At 42.9% G+C, this 25,422-nt stretch overlaps 2 long non-coding RNA genes across 2 annotated transcripts in view; both read left to right on the forward strand.

Moving 5' to 3' along the window:
- Positions 1 to 11,358: 11,358 nt before the first annotated feature.
- The window catches only part of LOC147752643 (uncharacterized), a 42,536-nt gene continuing 28,472 nt past the window's right edge, over positions 11,359 to 25,422 (forward strand). The window contains exon 1 of the long non-coding RNA XR_015313529.1: positions 11,359 to 11,506. This is a non-coding gene — a long non-coding RNA (uncharacterized LOC147752643). The remainder of the gene's footprint in view (positions 11,507 to 25,422) is intronic.
- Positions 15,840 to 17,340, forward strand: LOC147752644 (uncharacterized). The gene is made up of 2 exons (XR_015313530.1): positions 15,840 to 15,912; positions 16,016 to 17,340. It is a non-coding gene; the product is annotated as an uncharacterized LOC147752644 (long non-coding RNA).

Raw genomic sequence — 25,422 nt, forward strand, 5'->3', positions numbered from 1 at the left:
ACTTACTTATCAAAACAGTCTATGCTCTGTGAGATTAGCCTTGTTTTGTAGGCCCCGAACTATTTTGACGGGTGTTCTATCCGCACAGAAGTGCGTGGTTCGTTCAAAAGATGGATGCCCTCGAAAATTGCAAAATTACCGCCTTGTGTGGCGAACAGCACCTGCCGTTTGGATAGAAGCTGCACGAAAATTATTAGGGGCAGACAATGGAACTAAGGAAGTAAGACAGGGGGATATGAAATCTACGATGGCGACCCACCCCCGCACACCATAAATATCACCAGTAGATGCAGCGAACACGGCAGCGTTCATCGGTAACCCGATGACCTTTTACTACGTTGAAGCTCATCGAAGAAGAAACGCTCAGCGTGCTATATGACGCTGTTATACGACTCATTATATATTCGTTCGTTATTTAATTTTCCTTTTTATCGAACACGTTACTATCTATGGGGGGTTTTCATCCCACATACTAGGTAAAACCGTAGAGTGTATGAACTACAGATAATAATTATAATTAAGCGTGTCACTGCGTTGTCCCGTGCCGTTCTGTTAGAAAGACAACTCAACTACGGCATAAAAAATTACAATAAATGGAAATGGCATAGGCATTCGTATATACATCAGTTTTTCTGTATTAATTTAATAAGAAAGCTTGCTTTTTCGCTCGAAGGAAAGCGAACAGACACTCCTCGTTCTATGATTTCCGGTCATGATGGAGCCGTAATTAGTGGCCTATCACACTAACTTTTCGTAAATCGAACATGTAGATCAGTCTAAACATTTTCACTATCGAAGTTTACTCTCGTATGCATTTAGTGTTTTATTTTTACTTCCTGCATGAATAGAAATATTTCTATCATTGTTTTTTAACGAGAGATAATCCCTATATGGACCTCATCTTAAACAAAATCAACGGCTTTCAATGAAGGTATCGTTTTGTTAAACAATTATCTGTTACCTCGTGTGATATGCTTAAAACGAAGTCGTAGACAATGGCCAAGCAAATCTGTTCTATCTAATCGTATAGAGTATCATCGAGATAGTACGTTATCGACGAGGCATCAGCCACTGTTTCTCTAACCCTTAGCTTCAGTTTCGGTACCTGTGTCAAATCGGTAGGGGAACGACTGGTAGACGGATTTGTTATCCGATGCGACCGCTTGTCTAGAGATATTTTGGTCTAAAGATAGATTGGCGACTCTACCCGTTTTTTTTTACTAGCGATTTTAACCAGCAGAGAACCATGTTCTACTAAGAACCTTCTGCGCCTTTCCTTAGAGAATGCCGCTCTCGTTCTCCTCTGCGAACGCCACACACTACTTTGTACAATGGTGTAATTGAGCTTTGCCCATGGCAAATGCAACCGTGTAACAGCCGCTTTATGTCTTTGTGGGTAGAGTGTGTATTCAGAACGCATCACAGTACTCGATACGACCTCGGTGAAAAAAACGATAGTCAATATTTTCGAAAATAACACGTGTTACTCATACGGGCGATATCGTATGAGACTATATAAGTAGGGTAGGTGATATTGTATAATCGTTGGCAGTATACATCACAGAGGTCGCCTACTGCTGTTTCCGATAGCGAATGCCTTATAAGTGTGCCATTTCTGTCTGTAATTAATGTAAGGTCTAAGCGCCGCCACTAGCTGTCGTCTAGCGGAGTGAAATCTATCTATATTTACCAATGTAATTAGTAAACAATTACATATTTATGGTATCATGATATGTTAATAGATGTGCTATATAATAAGAAACGATAATTAGATTAGCTCGAAGACACTGTCTGGACGCACGAGTCTGAGCCACGCGTGTATGTCGTGTGAATATTTTTTTAATTTGTTCCCTCAATAATTTTCACAAAACAACCCCCAACCATAGAAATGTCTGTACTTTAGTATGTTTACTTGGCGCTCAATATCATCTATGCCACCCCACATATACATAGCGCACCCACTGTCCATAACTCAAGGATAGAGCTTTTGTTCGTTGTTTGTCAAAAAATATCCACACTGAACAACGCAATCCGCAATTCGATCTGATCTTTTTCAAATATCCAATTGTATCCAGCAAAACGGGTCAGAAATAGCAGAGAGATAACAGACTCTCGGCAAAATTAAAAGGAAGGATCTACATGCATGTTCTTTGGCACCATTTTGTCCTCTAAATACACAATCCCTATCATTCTTCGACTTATAATCGATTTGAGAAGGGCAAGGCACTGCAGTACGATGGCATCATTAGTGGAAGATAAAGAAATGTTCGATTAGCCATATCATAAAGGGCAAGAATTGAATGCAGGACGAGCCTACGTGAAGTAAAGTAAAGGATATATTGGCCGACGAGGAAACTTCATGAAGCCCTGAAGTAGTAAAGGGCTACTCGTCGGGCATGAACACGTATCACGATATGCACATAGTCGACTTCCAACTTCGGACTTCAACCATTTACGGTAAGGCCCCAGCTGGCGGAATTTATCGATGGCTTGCTAACCACAGCAAAGATCACGAATCTCAGATTAGATACGGGACGACGTCAGAAAGTAGGACAATAGGATGATGATGTTCATCAGGTATTCGTCATACATATGTCAGTGTATAATGTAGTGACATTATAGTGTTGTTGTTCATAGCCTTTGGAGTTGGTGAGCGAGGGTGCGCTCGCGCAAGTCGTGTCTTATAGAAAGCGTTGCAGGCTGCGTTGTTGAGTTGTCGTTGATGGTGTAGTAGTCGGCGTTCCTGCAAGGAAATGTCGACATTTTAAGGGGTCTTACGAGTAAAGGAAGGGTAATATGCCATGCCAGCCTGTGCGGATATGTCAGAAGAGGATAGCCAATGTGGGCATAACCCTGTGGATGCTTCAGGTCGCTGTCGAGACTTGCGCATAAGGCGACACCACGGGAGAGTACAGACAAGCCACCATGCGTCTGTAGGGACGAGCGTAGCTCTGGGATGTGGTGCCTATCTGCTCAACAGTTACTACAGCATCTACCGACAAACTATAGATACCTCCGCCTTTTAACGCTGTGGCAGAAGGCTGCCTGAGACTAACTGTAAGAGGAGCGGAACTACATAAGCAGATGTAGCTACCATAGAGTACTAGGCAGACTTCTACGGGAAATTGTTGTCTCTGTGAAAAGGGCTAGACACAGCTACACGGGATGCATAGTTAAAGAAAGTAAGCGAAGGAACCTCAGGCAACAACAACGATGACGCTGATGACGATAAGGAGTCATAGCTCCTTCAGGGCGGCATAGCATGTGCGTTCACCGAGGTCTTGCTTTATTCCAGTCAGTGTCAGCGAGCCCAGCGAAGTGGTGCCTGTTTGCTGCTGCTTGTCGGGGGGTTCCGTAGCAGCAGGCGTTACTAGCAGGCAAAGTCTGGGACTTGTCTGAAAGGGTTTCGAGCCGCTGACGCCATCGTCTTCGTAGTTGTGCTTCTAGTAATAGTAGTAGGTTACGTTCATACGCCTAAAATAAAACGAGTACCAAGAGAGAAAGAGTTGGAACTCAGAGAAAGCAGCCTAAATCGGGTTGGAGCGGAGGCAAATGCACAGATCCTTAGGAGAAAAGGCAGAAGCAAGACGAATATCCTCATTTGTTATAATTTTCTCCTTTCTCCTACAGCCGCCATCAGCACCGTCATTCGCAGCTCGAGTACTACGGTTCTGCCACAGTAACACTGAATAAAACTAGGCATAGCATTGCTCGGTGCTCCTCACTGGTAAAGAGGCCTGTTGTGAGCGAAACCGATAAAGAGAGCTCGCAGAAGTTGTAGGTCGACGGAGCAAAAGACATGCTTCAACCAGACTCGATCCACAGCTCGAACAGGCGTATTCCAAATAGGTTGGTACCTTTCCTGTACTTCATCAAAATACGTCGTCATCTGTCGACAGGCGCGCGAATGAAATCAAAGCGCTCAATTTCGAGCTGGAGTAACGCTTTGGCAGTCAGTTATGATCGGCGTAATTCAAGCTATTCTAGGTGGCCAAAAAGATGGAGAAAACATTTGACCGAGATTGAGCCAGCAATTTTCGCCAACTTTGCCCTGTTTCCATCACGGTCGTACTGCGGCTGATTCAAATAATTAAGGGGTTACGATTTGTATAGCGTTCTCGTCTATATCAAAGTCCAATGACGCTTTTATGGCACGGAATGATGCAGTTTTTTGTTATAAATTTACAATGCCTTAACAGTTCATATCCGTATAATTTTGGGTAAACAACAATATACTTATCTACTAAACTGCTATTTTAAATGTTTTATTTCACGTAGATGTTGATAGATAAGATAAGATTAGAAAAAAACAGAATTCATTAGTAGGTTGTTTAGTAGGTTTATACTACGAAAAAAATACTACCTAACCTAATGTTCGACCACTAGATCTAAAGATTTCCCGCACTGTTTCTGCTCTGTAGTTAGGTTACACCATCTATTTGCCGACAAGGACAGATTAGAGTTTCCCTCGGTGATCGATGACCCTAATTTTACAGGTCCGTTATTGGTTTAAGAGAACTACTTATAGACTCAGCGATTTGGCTCTTTTCAAGCACACTCTTCTAATCAGGCTTCTTCTGTTGATAGGAACAGTAGTGCGGTAGTGACGCATTAAAGTCGACGTATCTTAGCTGACACATTAAGAATGGATGATTCACTAAACACTAAATGGAACTCACTTGGAGCACGGAGCCGCATAGTTTAGGTAGCTAATGAGCATTTTTTTTAGTGCGTTGCCGCGGTAACCATGAGGATATCGGCATCAGTAGTTTAAATTTCAGCGTTCGTAAACAGTCGCCATGAAATCCATTGGCCACGCCGTTTCATAAATCGGTTGGAGAAACCCCAGATGAACCCAGCAAGATCCAACATGATGCGAGCAAATCCTTAATATTATGCGGAAGAGATGATTCTGAGGACCTGTTCACACAGCCGAAAACGTTAAAAATCAATCATTACCAAAAAAATCTTAAAACTCTAATATACACACCTATGAAGGTACCAAACAGCAAAAAATTATGTCACAGTTTCATCACACTGAGGAAAAAGGAGCGGCAACTGGCCGAGTCACCATCCGGTCAAACGTTTATACGATTGTCACCGACATCATTTTTTTGGCCACCGAATTTTCTATGGATCGTAAATAATTTTTTTGGATGATGCATATAGTACCACGTTACTTCAATAGTTTCGACAAAAGAATTCCTATATTGAACGTTGAAGAAAAGCATTAAGTACTGAACATCAAACGACGCGACAAGAGAACCCATGAAGGGTAAACAAGTAATCGCGCACCTTTCATAACGGATGCGTTTTTCCCGTTGGGATTGGCCACACTCCCATCTAAACAACAATGTTAGCTGACCAAATCCACGGTAAAAGAACACTGCGGGTCACCGACTGGCACGACCGTGTTCACAAAGGCGGGCAAAAAAACTCATAGTCCTAATCACATTTGCACGTAGTAGCGGATAATAATCCTGGTCGTGACGTTGGCGCTTAAAATGATAATTATAGTATATCACAGAGAGAGAGCTCAAATAGATATTAGCTCCCACATATTGCTATTTATATATAATGCTAACGAATGCCCGAAGGTCTCGTCTGCAAACAAGCAAATTTTAGGTCTAATTAATTGCAAGGTTCACGAAAATCGGCATTGGCGAAAAGGTAGGCATGATACTGTTGCAATCATTGTAGCACGTTCCTTGTTCGCGGCTATCTATGCAAGTGGACAAAACGATTTCGGCCTGTTATAAAGGCGATCATACGAATGAAAAAACCGCGTAATACCAAACCTGGCGAATAATTTTAAGCGTATAATAATAGCGTAATGTACTCAAGACTCCTTAAGTCGATTTCAAACACTTCTTTTGTTTGTTTGTTCTTTTGTTTGTGGACCGTTTAGAAGTAAAACTGCTATTAACATAGAGAAAATACTTTACTTGAAATTCTTCGACTTTTTTCCCATTCAACTAATAATAAAATGAATAAGCTTTGTGCTAAATTGCCCCTGTATATTATATAGGGGCAATTTAGCACAAAACTATATAATATAAATAAAAATATATAATGCATAACATAATAACTTAGAAATGACAAAATAAGTTTTGTAGGTATTTAAAGAAATTCTGTTAGACAGATGGGGGGTGGGGGATAATCAGATCTGTAAAATGAAAAGTGTGCGAGGATCAGGGATTACAGTTAAACCGCTCCTCGAGGTACCTGTGTGTATTACAGTTCCATAAATTTGTTTTCTTTTTATATAGCACGTTTCAAGCAATGTATAGAACCCTTCGAAGTTGAGTTATCAAATAGCCTTCAGGAATGATCGAAGAAAAGACAAATTTCGAGTACTAGATACAACGAGACACAATAACTTACTCATACAACTATATTTTGCAATATTCTAGTACAGCTGAGATGGCCTTATTTACCTTAGCTAGCTAATCTTCCTAGCATCGTCCACCCACACCCATCTTGAAGTCGCCGACCCTGAACGCGGCTCGTACAGCTCCTGGCCCGATTGCCCCTCCGACCGCTGATTGAGAAGCATATTAGTACCATAAAGCGCTATTTCTCAATATCCGCAGCTTTCTGCGTATAAATAAACTCGAAAAAAAAATGAAACGGGTTCGTGAAGCCTGTTTTCCTTGCGACCTCACTTGCCGCTACTCTCTTCAGTCACTTTTCTCGACCTTCGAAGTATCGTTGGCGTTCCATGTCTTGAGTAGCGAGTTCATCGGCTGCGTCACCTCCATCGCTTTCGCCGTCGTCCGTCTCTTGTTCTTCTGCGCTTTCGTAGTTTGCATCAATGCAACCTAATATGCATCCGCCTAGACTCATCACCATTCAGGCGGATTTCTTTGGAGTTAGGCTGTCTATGCATCTCCTGTGCATCGTTGATTCACCCCCCTCCCCGCACGCCCCAGAGGCCAAAGCGCGACGACCGGAAGCACACAAACCTCAACTACGAAACGGGATAGAGGGGACATGATGCTTCAACCTTACCCGTGACGGTGGTGGAACGAGCAACCATGATTGCGACAGAGCAAGGCATGGAAAATGGGGTAATGATGCTAAGGGCGTCTACGCGCGAGACCGTGATGCCAGACAGCACCGCGACAATTCTCTTGTTTCCGGTCGGGAACCACACTAGGGAAGTTTATGTGGCGGAGCTTGAGATGCTCAAGTAGACACGAGTATAAACATTTTCTAATAATATGATCACACACACAAACGCACTGCTCCTGTCCACCTATGCTCTGATTAATCTGGGCTGTGACGATGGTGTAATTAGCTAGCTGCGAATTCTTGTCAACGATGCAGATCTTAGAAAAGAGATCTCTGCTAAAGAAGTTTACCTAAGTTTATGTAGAAACCTGCAGAGACTCTCCTTTCAAAGTCCTCATGCGTCTCTAATAGATGTTAAAGCATCATTTCATATCGAACCGGTGATGCTTGTATTGGCCTGGATAGTATAGACTTTGCAAGAGCTCCCCCACATTGCATCCTTATTTCTCTATGGATATAAGAGAAATATACGAGGGCTTCGTTTATATAACGTATTAGTTTGTTTGAATGCAAACTTTATAAGCAGTATAATTGCTCAACATTCACTTTGTGGTGATGTGGATAGAACTGTTTTGTGTGGGTGTTTCTTACTCGATACTGCAAATCATATCATCCATTGAAAAATCTGTAAAAAAAAAACGGAAAAAAACAGCTACCTGGAAAAACGTACGGACATTTCATTATTCTGAGTCAATGCAATCCGTATACTACAAGCACAGCTATTGTTACTATGAAAGCAGAACACGAAATCAATGGAGGTCGGCATAGATCGCATTTTATAGAAATATTGCCAAAGCCGGCATCGTGCCTCAGCTTTTCGTGAAATTACGTTTTATTAAAGTTACTGATCTAAGATTATACTGTAGTAGTGACCTGTATTAGAAATGCTCGTGGTCGCAAAAGGACAGTTAGGCAATTCCAAATTACGGATATAACCTCCGATTCTATAGAAATGCGTCCAATATACCGCGCTCGGCGTTGGAGTTCCACTAGTCACACATGTTTTTCTTTCGGTATCTAGTTTTTATCATTAAAATATTGTGGTGCGCATGATTAATTATACAGCTAGCTGGGCAAATGTTTACATAAAATGCTATTTACTGAATAGATCCTAGACTAGTTGTTTTCCGCTGATCTGATTTTGTCAAAGCCCATGTGTAAGACGTGTACGCATAGATAGACTGTTCTCTCAGCTAAGCCCTATCTGTGCCACTCAAGGTTCTTCCTAACTCCAGCTCGGATAACTAGGCGAAGCCCACAGAGAACTTAAAGAAAAATGGCGCCGGATCCTGAGACCCCGCTGATTGCACCAGGAAATATCGACGATCGATGTATATGCTCGATTGATCGGGTCACCGGGATTCCGGCCAAGCAGCATCTGCAGGGCTTCAGGGAAAGGACACATCCAGACCGGGAAAGGGAGAATGGCCATGCTGCGATCGCAGCGCCGTTTAGGGCCCCACTTTACTTTCCTTCATTAGGGGCATCGGGAGAAACCCGCTCAGAAGTTGCCTCGATGTATTGTCACAGGAAGCGGCTTGCGGTCAGCCGATAGTTCGATGCCGCTATTAGTCGATACCGGAGCTTGGTCTCACATCCGATGCTTCAGATGTGATTTGCCCAAAACACGTTCGTATCTAAATGTATTCAACGCCTTAGTATGAGTCTAGTTGAACAACAAGGACGTTAACAAAAACATACAGACGTATCTAGACAGGGCATTTAGGAATATTGGATGAAATAATCGATTCTATACTTAGTCATTTCGGCAACTGTAGCCGATTGTTGGTTTCAATAAATGAAATCAATATATTATTTCCATTTATTAGTTATTCCGCTATTAGTTATTACAGTTATTCCGTATTCTCTGATCACCGTCTTCAACAGGCCGTGTCGGGATCTGAATCGTTAGGCGTTCTGCTTTTACGAATACCTCTAATGTTCACTGTTATTTTATAGGTAAGGTGGAGGAGTTAGGTTAGTCAAGTAGGCATAGAAAGACACAAGGTTCGTTTCGTGATGGCTGGGAGCCTGCCAGCCGTCTGATGGAGTGCCGAACGGCTATACCGTGCATAAAACTCGAAACGTAAAGAGGTATAAAGGACCGATGAATATAAATAATTCTAAGCTTACTTACTTTTTATTTCTATTTTTTTTTTTCAAAACAGTGTGCTGAAGTTCGCGCTATTTCTGTTCATTTTGGAATGTTCACTGGAATCCGCCTTTTTTCTACAATACAGAATTTGCCTTGGAGCCATACTCACTAAAATATTTGTACTATATTTGTTCTTGCCTTCTACATTGAATTAAACATCTGCAATTGGCGTCTTTCTACAAGGTCTTGCACCTTATATATATATATATAAAGACCTACAAGGTCTTATCGGTGGTTGGAATGATGTATCCCACACAAAAGAATCCGGTAGCAATGACGTTATGTATATTTTTTTCATCATATTCATGAATGCAGGCTTCCCACCATATTTATTGCATTTCACACATTTTTTATCAGGAGGCAGTTGCCTCATGTTTGCTTAATTACTTTAGATCCATCTAATCATGTTACGCCGCGCTAGGTTCGAAGGTTTAGCAAAGATCCGCGAAAGTGGATTAGGTTTGAATGCATTTCAATCGATCCTTTCTTTGCCTTTAGCCATGCAAGGTTTTCATTTAGCGTGGATCAAGGCGTAGCTTCTGAACACGACCCTCGTTGTGTCAGTGTTCATGTTCTCGCGTTGTACGATTCATAGCTTCGTCACCAGACCCTCTTTTTCGTTGTTGTAGTTGTGCCAAAGATCGGGACGCGTTACGGAGCTGCAGATTGGTGCACATGGAATGACCAGGCAAGATGCAGTGAGTTTTAAGGGGAATAGCTCATGGGGTGCAGACGCATTTAGTTGTGTATGCGGTGCATGGGTGCACTACTCTTCTTCTATACTGTTATAAGGACGAGACGTTTGAGTGATTCTACTGCTACCACCGCTACAACTATCAAAGCTGTTAACATGTAACAGAAAAACCGGAGAACGGGGAAAACGAGGTGGAGAAGCGAGAAATCACTTTGTCTTTCGTACCCTAGCGCCCCTTTGACATGTGGATTTCCCGCTTCTCCGGCTACCCAGTTGCTTGGCGGCAACTATCCGATGAACAAGTCCCAAAAATTGTCTCGCGGCGGGCGGTGAAAAATCGCGCCCCCGATCGTCTACAGACGACCACCCAAAAGCCGCGATGGCATCGACTTCTACATGCTGTGGCTGTGTTAGCTGCACTGAAGACAGCTGCTCTGTCGCAAAATGCTTCGTCTACTTCTCGTGCACAAAGGATCACTGCTGGTAGGCGAACAATGCTCCCGCTTTTAAGAGAAAAGACAACGAGTGGGAACAAGAATCTACAGACGATGGTTAGCGGTTAATGGTGTTGTAGCGGGAGACTTCTCGTGACAAGTGGGCGACTTACGAAAAGGGGAACTCGTGCGGGTTTGCGGGATCGGTGACTTGCCCAGCAACCGCTCGAGGTCTATCCTTTGTCCGACGATAGTTCTCCACCGTCCTAGATTTCGCTCCTTTATTCGCTTCAGCTTCTTCTTTTCTTTATCTTCATCTCTTACCCCGCTCTCCCCTTTCGTAGTGAACGATAAGTGAAAAGCGCAGCAAATGTGGCAAAAACTTTACCCGGCCAACTTTGATGGTTGTGGCATCGCTGGAGTTCGTACTGTAGCAGCAGATCTCTATCCCTCGTATGTGTTCCACGTCATATACCATTCTTCCTTCACTAGCTGGTTACACTCGGCACTCTAGCTTCACTACTGAACACCAACCGCTCATCTGGTAAGTTCTTGACGCTGCTAAGTCTGCGCCAAACTGCTTACTGCTCGCCGTTATGTCGGGTCTGGCCGTTGTTGCCGACGCGGCCCAAGCAGATCACTCGTCGACGCAAGCGAATTGATGCACTCAACACGGTAGAAAGTAGAAACCTTCAAGACGGAAGCGAGTCATTTGACAATGAATGAAACAAAGATATCGCTATATCTATGGTGAGAATGTGCGACTGGTCTTAAAAATGAAATGGTACTAGAGCAAATCGACTCATCTGAGCTAACCAAGCAAAGGAAGCCTTCGTTCACGACAAGCCACTTTTGCCATAGAGAGAGGACACTTTTGCTGTTCGGAGGAAATGCGTAGGCCTACTTAAAACGAGAGACAGCAGTTGTTCAGGACTGCGTCAATTATGAGTATAGCAAGAAACGTGGATGAGTATCGAACTACTTAGAGTCGGTTTGCAAACATTCATCTTAAGAATTTCGCGCTAAACAGAGGCCTCGTTTCGTCGTCGGTGGCTAACATTACTTTGTCCTGAACAGAGCCTCGTGGTTTTACCGCTGTCCAGAGCAGAAATTTGCTGATTTCCTATATCAACTAGGGCCTATCATAAGGTAAAAATTTTAATTTAAAAATTCCTATTCTAAACAAAATATAGTATTTTTGCTCTAATTGCATTTTTTTTTATTTCATCATAAAGTAGACATATGAGAATTATGTATGGAACATTACATTCAATAGATAGCATCATGGGCTTTACACTTCCTTTGAGAGACGCGCTTTCACTTATCCATTTTTTTGTTTGGCTTAATTATGGCTGGAGTTCAGTGATACATTGTCTAATCTCGTCCTTCGGGTGGTTACGGGCCTGCTAACGTAAGCACGTTATAAAAAAAAATAGACACAGCTCAAGGGCGGTAAATCGCACTATTGCACCAATAGGTGATCATTTAAGTAGGGGATTGAAGGACCAGGGAATGTCTCATGCAATTATGCCATTGTGTCACGTGATATTTGGCAAACAGAGACATGTGCCTTCTAGATCCATATCACTAATTTAAGGCTCAAAATATTGGGCATAAAAATTCTCACCATGGAATATTTGTTGATGTCCGACAGCGTCTTCGATGAAAACGGCCCAGTGATACTTCCAGCCCAAAATGTGCACTAAGCAGTGGCACGTTTAGAACGCATTTTTTTTTCATGAAACCCATTCGTATTTTAATCAACCCAAGTGGGACAATTTTTCCTGTCTACAAAGCCATTAGCATGAACATTTGGTCTCAGCGCTAAAGAAAAGTGTCTTAGGAAATTTACCGCGTCATTTGTTGCTGTTGTGCAATTACCCAGTTGAGAAGCTCTCTGTATCAGACATGTCCTTCCATACATAATTATCATACATCTGCTTTAAGATGAACGCAAAATTTCGGTATCAAAGCAAAAAATATATCCAATTTGCAACTTAAAATTTCCCGCTTTTATTGCAGCAGACTAAATAATGGCTATCATACTGATTTATATCCTTCGCTACTAGATTATCATGAATTATCGAGTTGTCAAATCGTTGCGTACGACGTTCGACAGGCCTTGAGAATAGAAAAAAATGGTAACCATATATTGGGTATCTGAAGAATATAACAACGGCGCTTGACATCTCTTTCAAGCGACTATTGAATAACCAAGTATCCTTTGAGGGGTAATGAATTTTACGTAAGTGAGGAAAGGATTAACCCTCTTTCCCCTAACAGTAAACGTAATCCTTAAAGTAAGTAAACGTAATAATTAGAATAGTCATCATAAATTGTATATGCCTGTCCATAACACGGGCCACTACATGCCATCTTTCTTCTAAGAGGTCAAATCTTGTCTATACATATGCACTGGATATTTTAGCTATATTTTGTTACTAGAGCAGCTTAACGGTCTCCATGAACAGTTAGGGCTCTCGTAAGGGCTGCCACAAGCCAATTAAAATAAATGACCGGACGCAAATCTTTGAGATGTACTTAATAGCAGTTACGGTACCAGATGCAAAACACCTCGCATGTATCTGTCTGTCTTGTATATTCATATGTCTGCAGAGGAAGGATCGTGTGTATTTTCGACGCTTACCTAGAATTATTGCTCTCTAGGTATAGATGTATATATCTGCTGTACTTTGGCGCTATGTGGAGTCCGTACCCTAATTCGTGACTTTCCTGCCTGGCTGCCTCCCCTTCTGTCTTTTACTATGTATGTACTGACCGCCACCTTCGTGTACCGATGGCTGAGATGTTCCGTAGAGTTGCTGGAGGTAGCACAGTACTCGGATGGAGGGGTCTGTAGAAAGAAACAGAGCGAATGTTGGCAACTATGGATGACTGTCCGACGGCCTGGCTGGCCAGGGGTCAGAAGGCTGCTTTGAGACTTACAGATAAATTGCGAAATGTGAATATTTAACCCTCTAGCACTTTTCAAAAACGCGTTTACATTCGGCCGACGCTTCGGCTGCCTTGACCGGTGGCAATGGGAGCCAAACTTTGTCGTTCACTTGATTTCGACTAGGACCGCGCGAGCTCTGCGTTTATGTGCTATATGGATGCTGCTCCGCGCAGTGCTGTCTGGCCTCAACTCGTCCAACCGCTGCTGCCCCCAACGTCAAATTGAAATTGATCACAGGGTGGCTAACCAAATCTGGGTGTTGGCAGCAAGCTACTGACCAGCCTGGGGCAATTTATAAAGGCTAACTGTTATATAGCGACGATGCTATGTGATGGGACCATCTACTGCATCTTCCGTTATGAAAGTAAGCGTCGACGCAGAGCGAGAGAAGGCGCTCATCGAGTTCACGCAACGAGCAAACGTATGATTATGCGTTACGATAATACGTATACACGTATGCACGAGGGTACGTCCATAGTGAGAGCATGAAGAATAGTTGGAGACCTGTATCGCCATTTTGCTAGACACCAAATCACTTTCTAAAAGTCCGACTCCCCAAGAGTCTAAATTCATATCAGCCAGAAAACCCTTGAGAGCTGTTCGTTAGAAGAAAGGATGGGAGCGGACGATAAACAGGGGCTAAATGTGTTTACTGTTCGAGAATAACAATTACGTTGTTTCAGCTCTCGCGCTACTGGCCATGTGTAGCGTGTTTCCATTTCCGGTTGTGCTCAAATCGAGTTAAAAGGAATTAAGAAAAAAGACTTAAGAAAGACCAAATTAAGAGAAACCGTTGTTCGTGGCGGCTCTTTATGGAAAAGGCTAATTAGCTAATATCTATATGATAATACATAATTAATTTTTTAAAGACAAATTAAAAAGAAGAAGTTGAAATCGCTGTACCCTCAGAACACCGTGAACTTAAGACTCAGAAAACAGAAAAGTTCCGTAGGCTTCGACCACGACAAGGTGTAGTGTATAAGCTCGAAATTTCTGATAATGAAGAGGATGGACAATACGGGTACAAAACCTTCTCTACTTTTTTTTGTAGCGATTTTATTAATTATTCCTACCTGAATTAGGCCATAGCTTGATAGGTTTTAATCCGGCCAAGTGTACTGTAGACAACGTTGCACACATTTTTTGTTCCTCGAAATCTTTCAAACAACACGCATCTCGTTGGCGCGCCAATTCGAAATTTGGCTTTATACTGCGCCACAGAACTTCATGTGAATCTATGGTAGTCTGATCGTAACTTCTGAGCTTCCTAACTTAGCAGTAGATAATTAAAGCATTTGCTTCTCTGTCATCTTATAATCGCTGTAATTTTTATTCAGTCTGGTTGAATGACTGATTGCTTCGCACGAACTCAGTACAGCCTCATTCGGGCCTACCTCTAACCTATACAGCCCTATATCTGGTCCATATAATGCAACTCGGTGGAGCTATTTAGGCCAACGATATAGGCATCTTCAATTAATATTTTCTCTGAAATAAAAAAAAAAATTCGTTTTCGCTACAAAATGAAAAAAAGCATCTTTGACGAATAAGCTGGTATATTTTTCTTAGCATTAAGTAACTTTGGACTGAAATGGTCTCACTGTCACCTAACATCCTTTTCTTATGTTACCTGGGTCTATATGGCTTTAAAAAGGACAAATTGATTTAATTGATATTTTCTTGGCAACTTATACATCGCCTTAGGCACTTCTCGGGTTATGGCGTAGAGAAAGCTTTGGCGAACATGCCCGAGGCTCTTTCTGGTGGTCATAATTCTCGAGAATTGCAGCCTAGATATACCGGTTCCGGTTCGACCGCAGTACGTTTCACAGGATCCAGAAACGATGAAAAGAAATGTGGTTTGATAGCTTATCGGTGCTGTTTTGCTTACTCTGTTAACTTAGGCCGATCCCGCTCGGGTAACTAACCAAAGCCTCGCTGTGAAAGCTTAGAGATTCGGCACTACGACAAAACGTCTTAACTGGCGCGCTCATAAGACAGAAGAATAATGTATCCTTTTTTTACTTGACGAAATCTATTGCAAGCCGTTAATTTATTTGATGGATGGCCTCAGCTGAGGCATGATTTACTCTTATTTATTTTTACCAGCCACGTGACCTTGCAGACGCCCACTCGAATAACAGAACGAAGTCAGTGTAATAAATACGATGTTACACTTTGCTGTAAAATCAAATTGTTGCTGATTAATAAACTAGATTTAATAACATTTTTTAATAGCTAAGCTTATCTACCCAAAGTCATAATACCATAATTCAGCTCTTAGGAAATAGGTTTTCATTACTTTAAACAATAATCGGTACGGCGTGCACGTTACTATGTTAGACATGCGTTCGATAAAAAGAATTACCACGAATCGCTAGATGGCCCGTTGCCGCTTAGTCCATTGTTGCTGGGCGCTTATCGGTACCGCTATTATTATCATATATTTTATGACTACATTAAAAACTAGGCAAAAATGATAGCCAGTTCAAATTGCGCGCGCTAAAAAATTGTTGCCGCTGTGGCGTTGGTGCTGCCGCGTTGCTCTCACGGTCAAACAGACTACTCGCTTCAGTAATCCGGAGAAACGAAGTTAAAGGTAATATTAAACGTTGTGTGACCTGGTAAGTTGTTGTGCGATTCCTTGTCTTTTACTCGCCCCCAGCGAATGCTTCTAACTAGATTCATACACATATTTCTAGCATGTCGGCCGTAACCTGATGCAAATAGCTATTGTCATTGCGCGCCGGACCGAACAAGTGAACTCGCTGTAAGTATACCAAAACCGTCTGCACCATCCGTTAGAATAAGTGTCGCGCTGAAATACGGCCGTCCGATTAAGGCTAACGGACACAACACCATGGATGCATCATTGTCGTTGTCGGCGCCCTTGCGAATAACACCTACCTACCCACCTACATCAAACATTAGGATGGCTGCTAATACAGGCAAGCCGCGTACAACGGTACGTTCCCGCGCTCGAGTTCTGCTAGCCTAGTAGTGAAGTGCCGCGGGCCGGCCATTCGACTTGTCTGTCAGACGGCTGCCCTAGTGTAAGCAGTTGGCTATACAGATAATAATGCTATAATAGGCTATTATATTCTAATATAGCCTTGCTATTATAATATGCAATCATGACAACTAGCCATGATGGCCGTTATGAGCTATTTAAACTCTTCCCCATACTACTCCCCAACTCCCCGATACTATAACGTCCCCGCGTTCCCTATGCGCTATTGCCTCTTCCATACTCCCGTCCCTTTAAATCTCTATGTGCGCAAGGGCAACGCCGGCGGCACTACTTCGCCACGGTTTTGCCGCCCCTAATCTGGAATGACTAACGGATAGACTACGATGAGCGGCTTGTACGGCTGTAAGCTGAGGCACTGTTGCTGGCATTGCTTTTGCGGCGACCGATCGCGTACGACAAAGAGCGAGCGAGCTTTTGCAATAGGCAGACATGGGGGGCTCATTGAATAGGGGCGACCAGCTATATAACCGCAGTTTGAAACACATTAAGCAAGCCATTACCCTAGCCGCCAGCAATGTATACCGGGCAGGTCCCAATGACCAGGAGGGGGTGGCTTGGCGCTCCGGCGCTCTATGGCCAACGGGTCATATGTCACGGGCGTGGGTCACCAGCTAGCCATTGGGTAGACGGCAGCTATCTCTTCATAAGAGCGCAGTGGTGGCAGTAGACCAATAGAATACCACAAATTGGGGGCTATTCGTGTGGTGGGACGGAAGGGAAAGTGGTTTATGCCCATGATCCATGGAAGCGATCATGTCTCCTCCGCTTTTGAATCATGGCCGCCATTTGGTTCAGCCATAGAAAAACCCAGGCCTTTAGGGAAGAAAAGCCTAATTCTGCTGTCGAAACTGAAAGAAGACGATGCTTCTGAAGCGTTCATTTTTGTCGGGCGCAATCAAGATATCAATAGACCTAGTTTGTCGGGAAACCACTATTGACATTTGTCAAAATTATCGGAATGACGTGATGCAACATAAAAGCTGCTAAGTGTGTCAACCGAAATTGCCCTGATTGTCGTTTAAGTTAGGTAGACACTATAGCTTTATCTTGAATCGTTCATGAACGCAGTTGTGTTACTGCTATGATAGATTGTGAGCTGGAATCGTCTCGATGCTTGTCTAGCTAACAATTGCTTGTTGCCATCGGCTGGACAGAAAAGGGCTTAAACATTTCTTTAGACCAGAGACTATCACTAGAGTCTAGCAATGTCTTCCATTATAGCAAAACACAGGATAATTACCCTGATCTCTCTGCAACCATTAAGCCAAGCCGGTAATAATTTTCTAAAGAAGACGCTCGAACCTGGCACAAGAATGTAGGTCAGTGAGATGTTTATCATCGAGTACATACACACATTTGAAAATATTCACAGTATATGAATAAATATAATAGTTTTGGACTAATACAATATATATAATTTAGGCCGCCCAGCTTGAGTGGATAGACATATACGAAGACTAGGATAAACATTGGTAGTAGAATGATGTGTTAGGCTGTGCTGTATTATTTCTAATTGTACGGCTCTACATACAATACAGTTCGAACAATCATTAGAGTTTATGTTCGCCGGCGTCCCGCTGTCACATTCCGTTATCACCTCAATGGTCTGGTGTTCTTCGTAGCATGGATCTTCGCTGTGCCTTTTACCTTTATCCAGCGATCCGGAAGATAGCTACTAACTGCAGTGTCTATGTCTGTCTATGCGTGAAGACGACGTCGCTGCTGGAGTGGCGATCACAGCCCTGGCTAGCGCTCATGAAAGTGCAACCCTAACACTGGCGAACTTGGGCACAGCAGTTCTTGTGGTTAGCGGTTTTGCTTCTTTCCTTGCCATTGTTCACAGGACGTAGCCGTTCCTCAATGAGGACCGCTGGCTGCGCGGTCGCGCCCATAAGTCCCCGTCTTTCCTTGTCATTTTCTTCCCGTAAGACTTGCTGTAATCGGCTTTCTTTTCAATGGTAAGAAAGCAAAGAATTGAGTTTCGTAAACGGCCAACCTACACACTCACACAATAGCGGGGTCCAGCTCTCATCGCTTCAAACCGTCGACTATACGATACCAAACACTTGGCTGTCACCTTGAGAGGAGCAGATCTGTACGATACCACAGGGACAGTCTTTCTTCCATTGAGTTTGCTAAACGAAGGGAAGGGTATGCTTTCGTTCGTTTGCGGTTCTCACCAAGTGCTTCGGGGTGGTCATGTCGAACAGACGGTTTCGCGGATACGTCAAGACACCTGGTGTTGCCGACGCCCCGTATGGCATATACTGTACGTTGGCGGTGTTTGCCCTTCTTCTGAAAGTAACCATTGCCGTAACCACCCGTACCGCTCCTTTCAAGGAGTAATGGTTCTACTTATGTTGCGGAAATGGCTCGACCTCCACCGGCCCGTCGGAGGAATCCGAGATTCAGATCTTTTCGCTTGCAGGCCATTTCTAGATCTGAACAAGTTCGTAGACCCCAGCCTAAGATTGGTGATGACATCCACTCAGCGAAAAGCACTGTGAGCTGGTACAGCGTCGACGGGCCGAGTATTTCTGAATGGCTTCCCATGCACGCCCTTCTACTACACAAGCTATGCAGGATGCAGACCACGTAAAAAGGATATAGGCACCGGAGTACCGCAGAGCTCGAGTTGAAACTGAGATGGTGTCAGGAATGTCCATGCAGAAGCATCCGAAAACGCAGGAGATGCGACTTCTAAGGGTACTCATCAACCTTGCCGGACATGGTCGTTGTATGCGTTAGCCTTCCTTTTCTCCTCGCTTTTTCCTTTCTCTATATCTTTCTCTCGAAATCTCAAAGAAACCTCTCGAGGAAGGTTTATTGAGAGAGCAGATGGGTCTTTCACTTCCACACTCTTTAAGGGTCACTGGAGCTAAAACAATGAAAAAAAGCAAAAGATTCAGAGCGGAATAAAATTCTCAAACGGGTCAGCTTTTGTTCATTGTAGCAAGTAACCTTCCGCCTCTCTCAATCTGGCAATTACTTTTTTCTTTTTATATCCTGCCACTGTTATTATTATTATTATATTTAATAATCATAACACAGGACATGTAATAAGCAAGCCAATGTCTATTGGTTTTTAAAGACAGTGTACTATCATGATATCAGTATAAGTTTTACTAGACAATAATTTGATTTAGATACATAGCCAAATTATAATGCAAAAAATAGTCAAATATTACACGTATTACATACGTAAATAAAACAGCAAAAATGACCTTAACATTTACTGGTAAATTAGCTAGGTAATAAAGTAAAAAATAAAGCTAGACGTGCGTATGTGCAAGTATGGAATTGACCATGTGCAAACGGGTAATAAATTGTTGATTTGTCAACACGGTATTTCGGCACAGGTAATAGGTACTATGTATAACTAACATTTAGCTGGATATATACGGCGCACATCCTTAGTCGGATTTAAGCTTCGGTGTCCGCCAGTGCCTTTGCACTGACAAAAAGGCAAAGATTTTTAGGTTAGGGTGTTTCTTAACTCCCCAAAAATGTCCTCGTCAGCTTCGTTTTTTCTCTACATTATTTCGCAGAAGCATAAAATCGCGCAAACGTGCACACGAGTTCAACCTTAAACAATTTCAATACAGTTGACTATGTTGTTGGTTGAGAATAAGCTGGTGAGCGGCCGGCCAAGCATCCTTCGCACGAAGCGGATGATGCCTCGGCACAAGCTTGACGCTATGTATAATTCGTAGTTTGGAGACACCTTTGCCCGGGGCAAGCTGAAGCTTGCTCACATGCAAATCGTGGCCTCCATTCGCTTGAAGTTGGCACGCATAGCTCGTGTACTATGATGTATCTCGGTGATCCAGGTAGCTTTGATCAACCGAGGACAGCTAGGTTTACCGCACGAGTTTGAGACTTCAGGCGTGCGTTCGTCGAGCGCGAGCTATACTGTAGACCTAATAGGCGTGCACTAACATGTTGCTGTCTTCTCATAGCGCCGATCGTTTCATGTAGCGGGCGGTGTCGTGCCATTTCGCGATATCTCATAGATAGTTGAAGCAAACGGCGATCCACTATAGGAATGGTACCCCGCACACAACCAATAATGCATGGAGGCGAAAACGTGTGAACCAAACGAGACTGCCTAGGAAATGGCCTACAGCAGAGAAACTCTGCCTTAAGTCTTGCTTTATTAGGGGGGCCCGCCTCCACAAATTTTTTGGTCTATTTTCCTTTAGGTCGCTTAACTAGCGAACGTGGACGCGAACGACCCGTGCGTGCTCTGTATTCAACGCTCTCTATAAAACGCTATGTAGCGTATTGTTTTAAGCGATTCTTTGTCGAGTGGGATTAGAGTTTTGTAACGTGTTTCCTAAGTAAAGCAACGAACAGGATCCAAACTTCCGCAGCAGATTAGGACAGCGTATACCTTTCACGTGCGACATATTTAAAGGTAGTCCTAGATTTTCTATAGACGTACACTAACGACCGGTTGGTCAACCACGAGACGAGTAAATTATTACTGGGTACTTTTCATAAGCATCAAATAACCAGATGCAAAGAGATATAGAGGAAAAGCAGGCGAGGGATACAATGTGTTTCGACTGCCGACTCTTCGACTTACATGCAGGTTTGATACAATCTCTCGGGCTCCCGATAACCGCCATGTGAGAAGCGGCGCTTTCAAATATTAATTGCCACCATAAGCTTCTTTATGCTCTCGGCGTATCGCCTTTGTCCGGCGTCACTGTAGTGGTGGAGCCCAGGTGGAGCACTTCAAACAACACCGGAGCTCCGTTCTGAACTCGGAGTGTCCCAGAGGCGCAGCGGGTACGTAAGCAGCTGAAGGAACAGTGAGGCGGTCGGGTGATTATGAAAGGAGTGAACGCACCAAATAGAAAATAGGTAAATGCACCTTCTACTATTACGGCGATGACGATGGTGACGCGGCCGCAACTTACCTAACTTCAAATGATAACGATGGCGTGCAATATTCTCATAAACAACCGTCGTTGATATCGCTGGTACCGCTTTAAACATTTTGGTCATTTGTGTCTTGGAGAAGTTGTCTTGGCCATTTACACTATGCTATTTCTAGCTAGAAGAAAATTCGGCTAGACGAGATTAAATGCACGGGTGTGCATTGCTTTTACATCACGGCAAAAAGAAGAAGGTTGTAAGATTTTGAGCCCACTTAATGGAGGGCAGTTTGTTTTAAATGTTCCTACGCCAATCTGAAGTAGAAATATAGTAAAATGGGAATAAATTTTGACGAAAAATCCAGTTTAAATTACTAATGACGTTTATAATAATGCAGTAACGCCTCTCTATTAGCTAGGATTAATGATTTGTTCATAATACTGGGGTATTATTATTATATTAGGCCCGACCTACGTTTGCCCATAGACGTGCCATCTTGTAGGGATGATGTTTCTCTGTGTCTGCAAGCATATTTTGAGAACAAATTAATATATATGAGAAAATCAATAATGAATAAAATGCCCCTATGTGAACTTAAGTGTAAAATACAACGTCGGTATAAAGAAGACATTTTTTGTGGTTGCTGAATTTCCCTGCAATTTATTGAGTCAGCGAAACTAAATTGCCCGTTTTTTTTTAGTTAGAGTGCTTCAAAGTCACATACCGTAGGCAGTATAAGAGTTTCGTTGGTAGCATTTAAAAGGTGAAATGCGTTAGATATACATTGCTTTTATTAGGCTCAAGGGGATAAGTGAAATTTATGCAAAAAAATTCAGTATTTTTTATAATATTGTTGCGCAGACCTCTGAAAAAAAATTGTGTCGTTCATGGCTAAGATGCATTAGTAGGAAAAAAAAGCCCAAAGGTGGTTATGTCGCTTTCGTTACGGACGTTTCGAAGTGAACGATGCTTCCCGTGGGGGCTGACCAGTTATGGAAAAAAAATTAATAAAATTACTGAAAAGGTTGAAGTGTTCTGGTATCTTAGTAATTATGATACTGCCAAAAAATTAAACATCTGCTATCAAACAGTTTTAAACCGTGCTGGCCACAAAAAGCTCCATATTTGACTGCTATACGAATTGGCCTAAATTAATTTATTTTACCATATTTCTACCTGCGAAAGGTCACCTTTTGCCTTTACATTGCCGGACCACGTAAATCTTTAACTGGTCGGCAAAGATAGACAAAGGTCAGTGGGAAATTTTCAGGCATTCGCCAGATAGTCCGGATCAGGTAGTCATCTGTAGAACCCCCTCAACGGGGGTTCAATTTTGTTTCAATAAATGAATTCAAAAGTGACTTGTGACAATTTTTCACCCAGAAACTTAAGTTTTATAGGTACGCAATTACAGTGTTACCAAAAAAATAAAAAAACCGAATCATCGATGGCGCATATTTAGTGTTATAATATTTGATACTGTTTTTGTCAACCCAGTACGTTAAATTCCTCCAAAACCCCATACCGGCATCCGTAAGAACATGATTCATTCTGCCGATACATGAATAATGCTCGCTGATTAATTAAATCGGGCATTGCTTACCAGATTATTGATTGTTATCACATCACGCTTAATTCGTTCAACATCTGTAGCCTACGCGTACTTATACACGAGTGGTACATGTACGTAGTAGCAACTACAAGGGCAAACGCTTCATTGAAACCAATCCTCCACCGTTTCAATCAAATAGGTAATGACATCGTTTCAACTCAATAAGCGACCTCTAACATACGATACCACGATGAACACCCCGACAGTAGAAATGACGGACATGACCCTTCCCACATTACCCTTAGTCGCCCCTCTTTATAAGGGTGACATGAGGAAGGCGGATGCGCAACTAGGGGGTGGATTTCTTTGGCGGACACGTAGAAAACTGGGGACAGAAAAAAATTACATTCTTTCCTATTTGCCAATGGGCGTAGGCAATGACTCCTACCAGCCGCTACTCGGTTGAATTGAGTTCAACTGAATAGCGGTTCAGCCGTTCGTTGAGCTCGGCAGTAGTAGTCCTTACGCAACCCAGCCTTCTCCTGTTCAACTAGGCCATACGACCATTCAATTTCATTCCCACTACTACGATTACTCTGACTGCAAGCACCGCGTCTTCCCTTTACGCTCAACGCATTTCGAACCACCGAACAACCGAGAAATAGCAAAGGCGAAGATTGTCGAAGGGTTAGGCAGCGAGAATGAAGCACCAGCGGAGCACCGGCGAGGTGAGAGCAATGTTCGAGATGGCACCGAGGAAAAGGAAAAGGAAAATAGGAAGATGAAAAAAGAAGATAGTGTAAAAGAGATATTTAGAGTAAACGCATGAGAGGAAAAAGGTTTCAAGGAGAAAAAAGAGGATGAGGAAAAAAACCTAGGAGAAAAAGATGCCTAAGTTTTCTTTTTGGAATCGAGAATGAGTCGCTGCTGCTGCTGCTGCATCACTTCTGTCGCTGCCGAACGCAACGCGGCGTCGGCCGTAACAGCGAGGGCATCACGAGGAGTCGTCCTCTCCTGCTTTAAACCTGACTCGGCCCGCCATTGCTTTTCAAGCATGCAAACTCTGGCGCGGCGCGCGAGTCTTGAAAGTTAAATTTGTTTTCGTGATAAGAATATCAGATAGGTCGAGCATAGACTGGAGTGATGGTGGGGGAACAGCAGAATGCACGAGGCGCGGGTGGGGAACAGAGACGGAGACCCCTGTAGCAGCACAGCGATACAATTCAAAGTGTAACAGCACATTGAAAATGGCAGAGATAAACAGAATGAATGAGAAGGTAGAATCCACTCTGTGTCAGTGGATATTAGCGTAGACATATGTCTGCGCGCTGCTGTGTGTATGCGCCTATTATGTGCTACCTCGTATATCGAGAAAGCATTGAAAATTGTTGGTGTGTACAATAGTCCTTGCATAAGTATCTATGTTAGGAATTAGGGGAAAGTGAGAGATCTAGTGGATCAGGTTGCACGCGAACGCGAAATTCAATAATAGTATATAATTCTTTCTAATAATAGTTATATAAATGAGTAATGTTTATATTCTATGTATGCAACCGGTCAGATAAACTATTGCGATGAAATCGCTTTGTAAAAAATATCGGTAGCATGGATGACGTTAGTTAGTCTATGACTGGTTGTATGTTGTAATGCTGGTTTGACACGTGGCAGTGTTTCGAAAGCTGATTACACGTTCGAATTATCATTCCTTATATATTCGATATTAGGCATGGAACGCACACAAATAGTTTCTGCGTAACGAAATATGGTGCAAATTTATGTGGCATGTATATCTTATGTATCGATTCGAAATGCCAATTATAAACGTACGTTTCTATCGATGTCAAGCCCTCACTTTTCATTTATCCTAAGTATAGACGCAGGCTCTCTTGTAAAATACACTGTTTACCATTCACGTACGATTCATGGGTGCGATTACGGAACAGCGGAAGCTAGCAGCTAGAACTGGTGAACTGCACCACAAGCGTTACTATTTTACGAGTATAAAATCTTCTTACCTTTGCTCTGTTCAGCATTGAAACACTCTAGCGTCAGGATACCAGTCTCCTGGCAGAGTGAAATGGCCGCCACGCTCGACGCTGCCGCGTCATTAGCTACCTAAAGGAGAGTTACCGGTAGTAGCATCGGGGTTGCCGCTGTCATCTTCATTCTTTCAGTAGTAAGTTACAAATAAAAAAGAAAAAAGATGGCCATGCTGGTCCTGTATTAAGTCCTGACTGGAGGAGGTGTTTCCTTTGCTGGTTGCAGCAATGGAAGATAGTGCAAGAATGTGGGGGAAAAAAGGAAGGGGGTTCTTTGAAATGAGTACTCAGGCCCAACAGGCGAATCCTTGCTGTTGATGCTTTTACCGTACCCCACACGCAAACACCCAGATACCCTCTTTCTCCTTCGGTGTATCAGCTTTCCTTCAGTTCATATTGAGCTGGGGATCTACAGAGGTGCTGTTGCTGTTAAAACAGCCAGTATCTGTATAGATTCGAAGAGCACGAAGTCTATAGAACACAGCGTTACCGTAGCCAGCTCCATAGATGAACAGCATAGCGCACTGTAATGGAAGCTTCACCTTTTCAAACAAACAGCGGCGGTCACAGCAGCCTCGAGGTAGCATAGACCGCGTTTTGCGC

This window comes from Varroa jacobsoni, unplaced genomic scaffold (assembly GCF_002532875.2).
Source record: "Varroa jacobsoni isolate VJ856 unplaced genomic scaffold, vjacob_1.0 scaffold_1107, whole genome shotgun sequence".
NCBI lineage: Eukaryota > Metazoa > Arthropoda > Arachnida > Mesostigmata > Varroidae > Varroa > Varroa jacobsoni.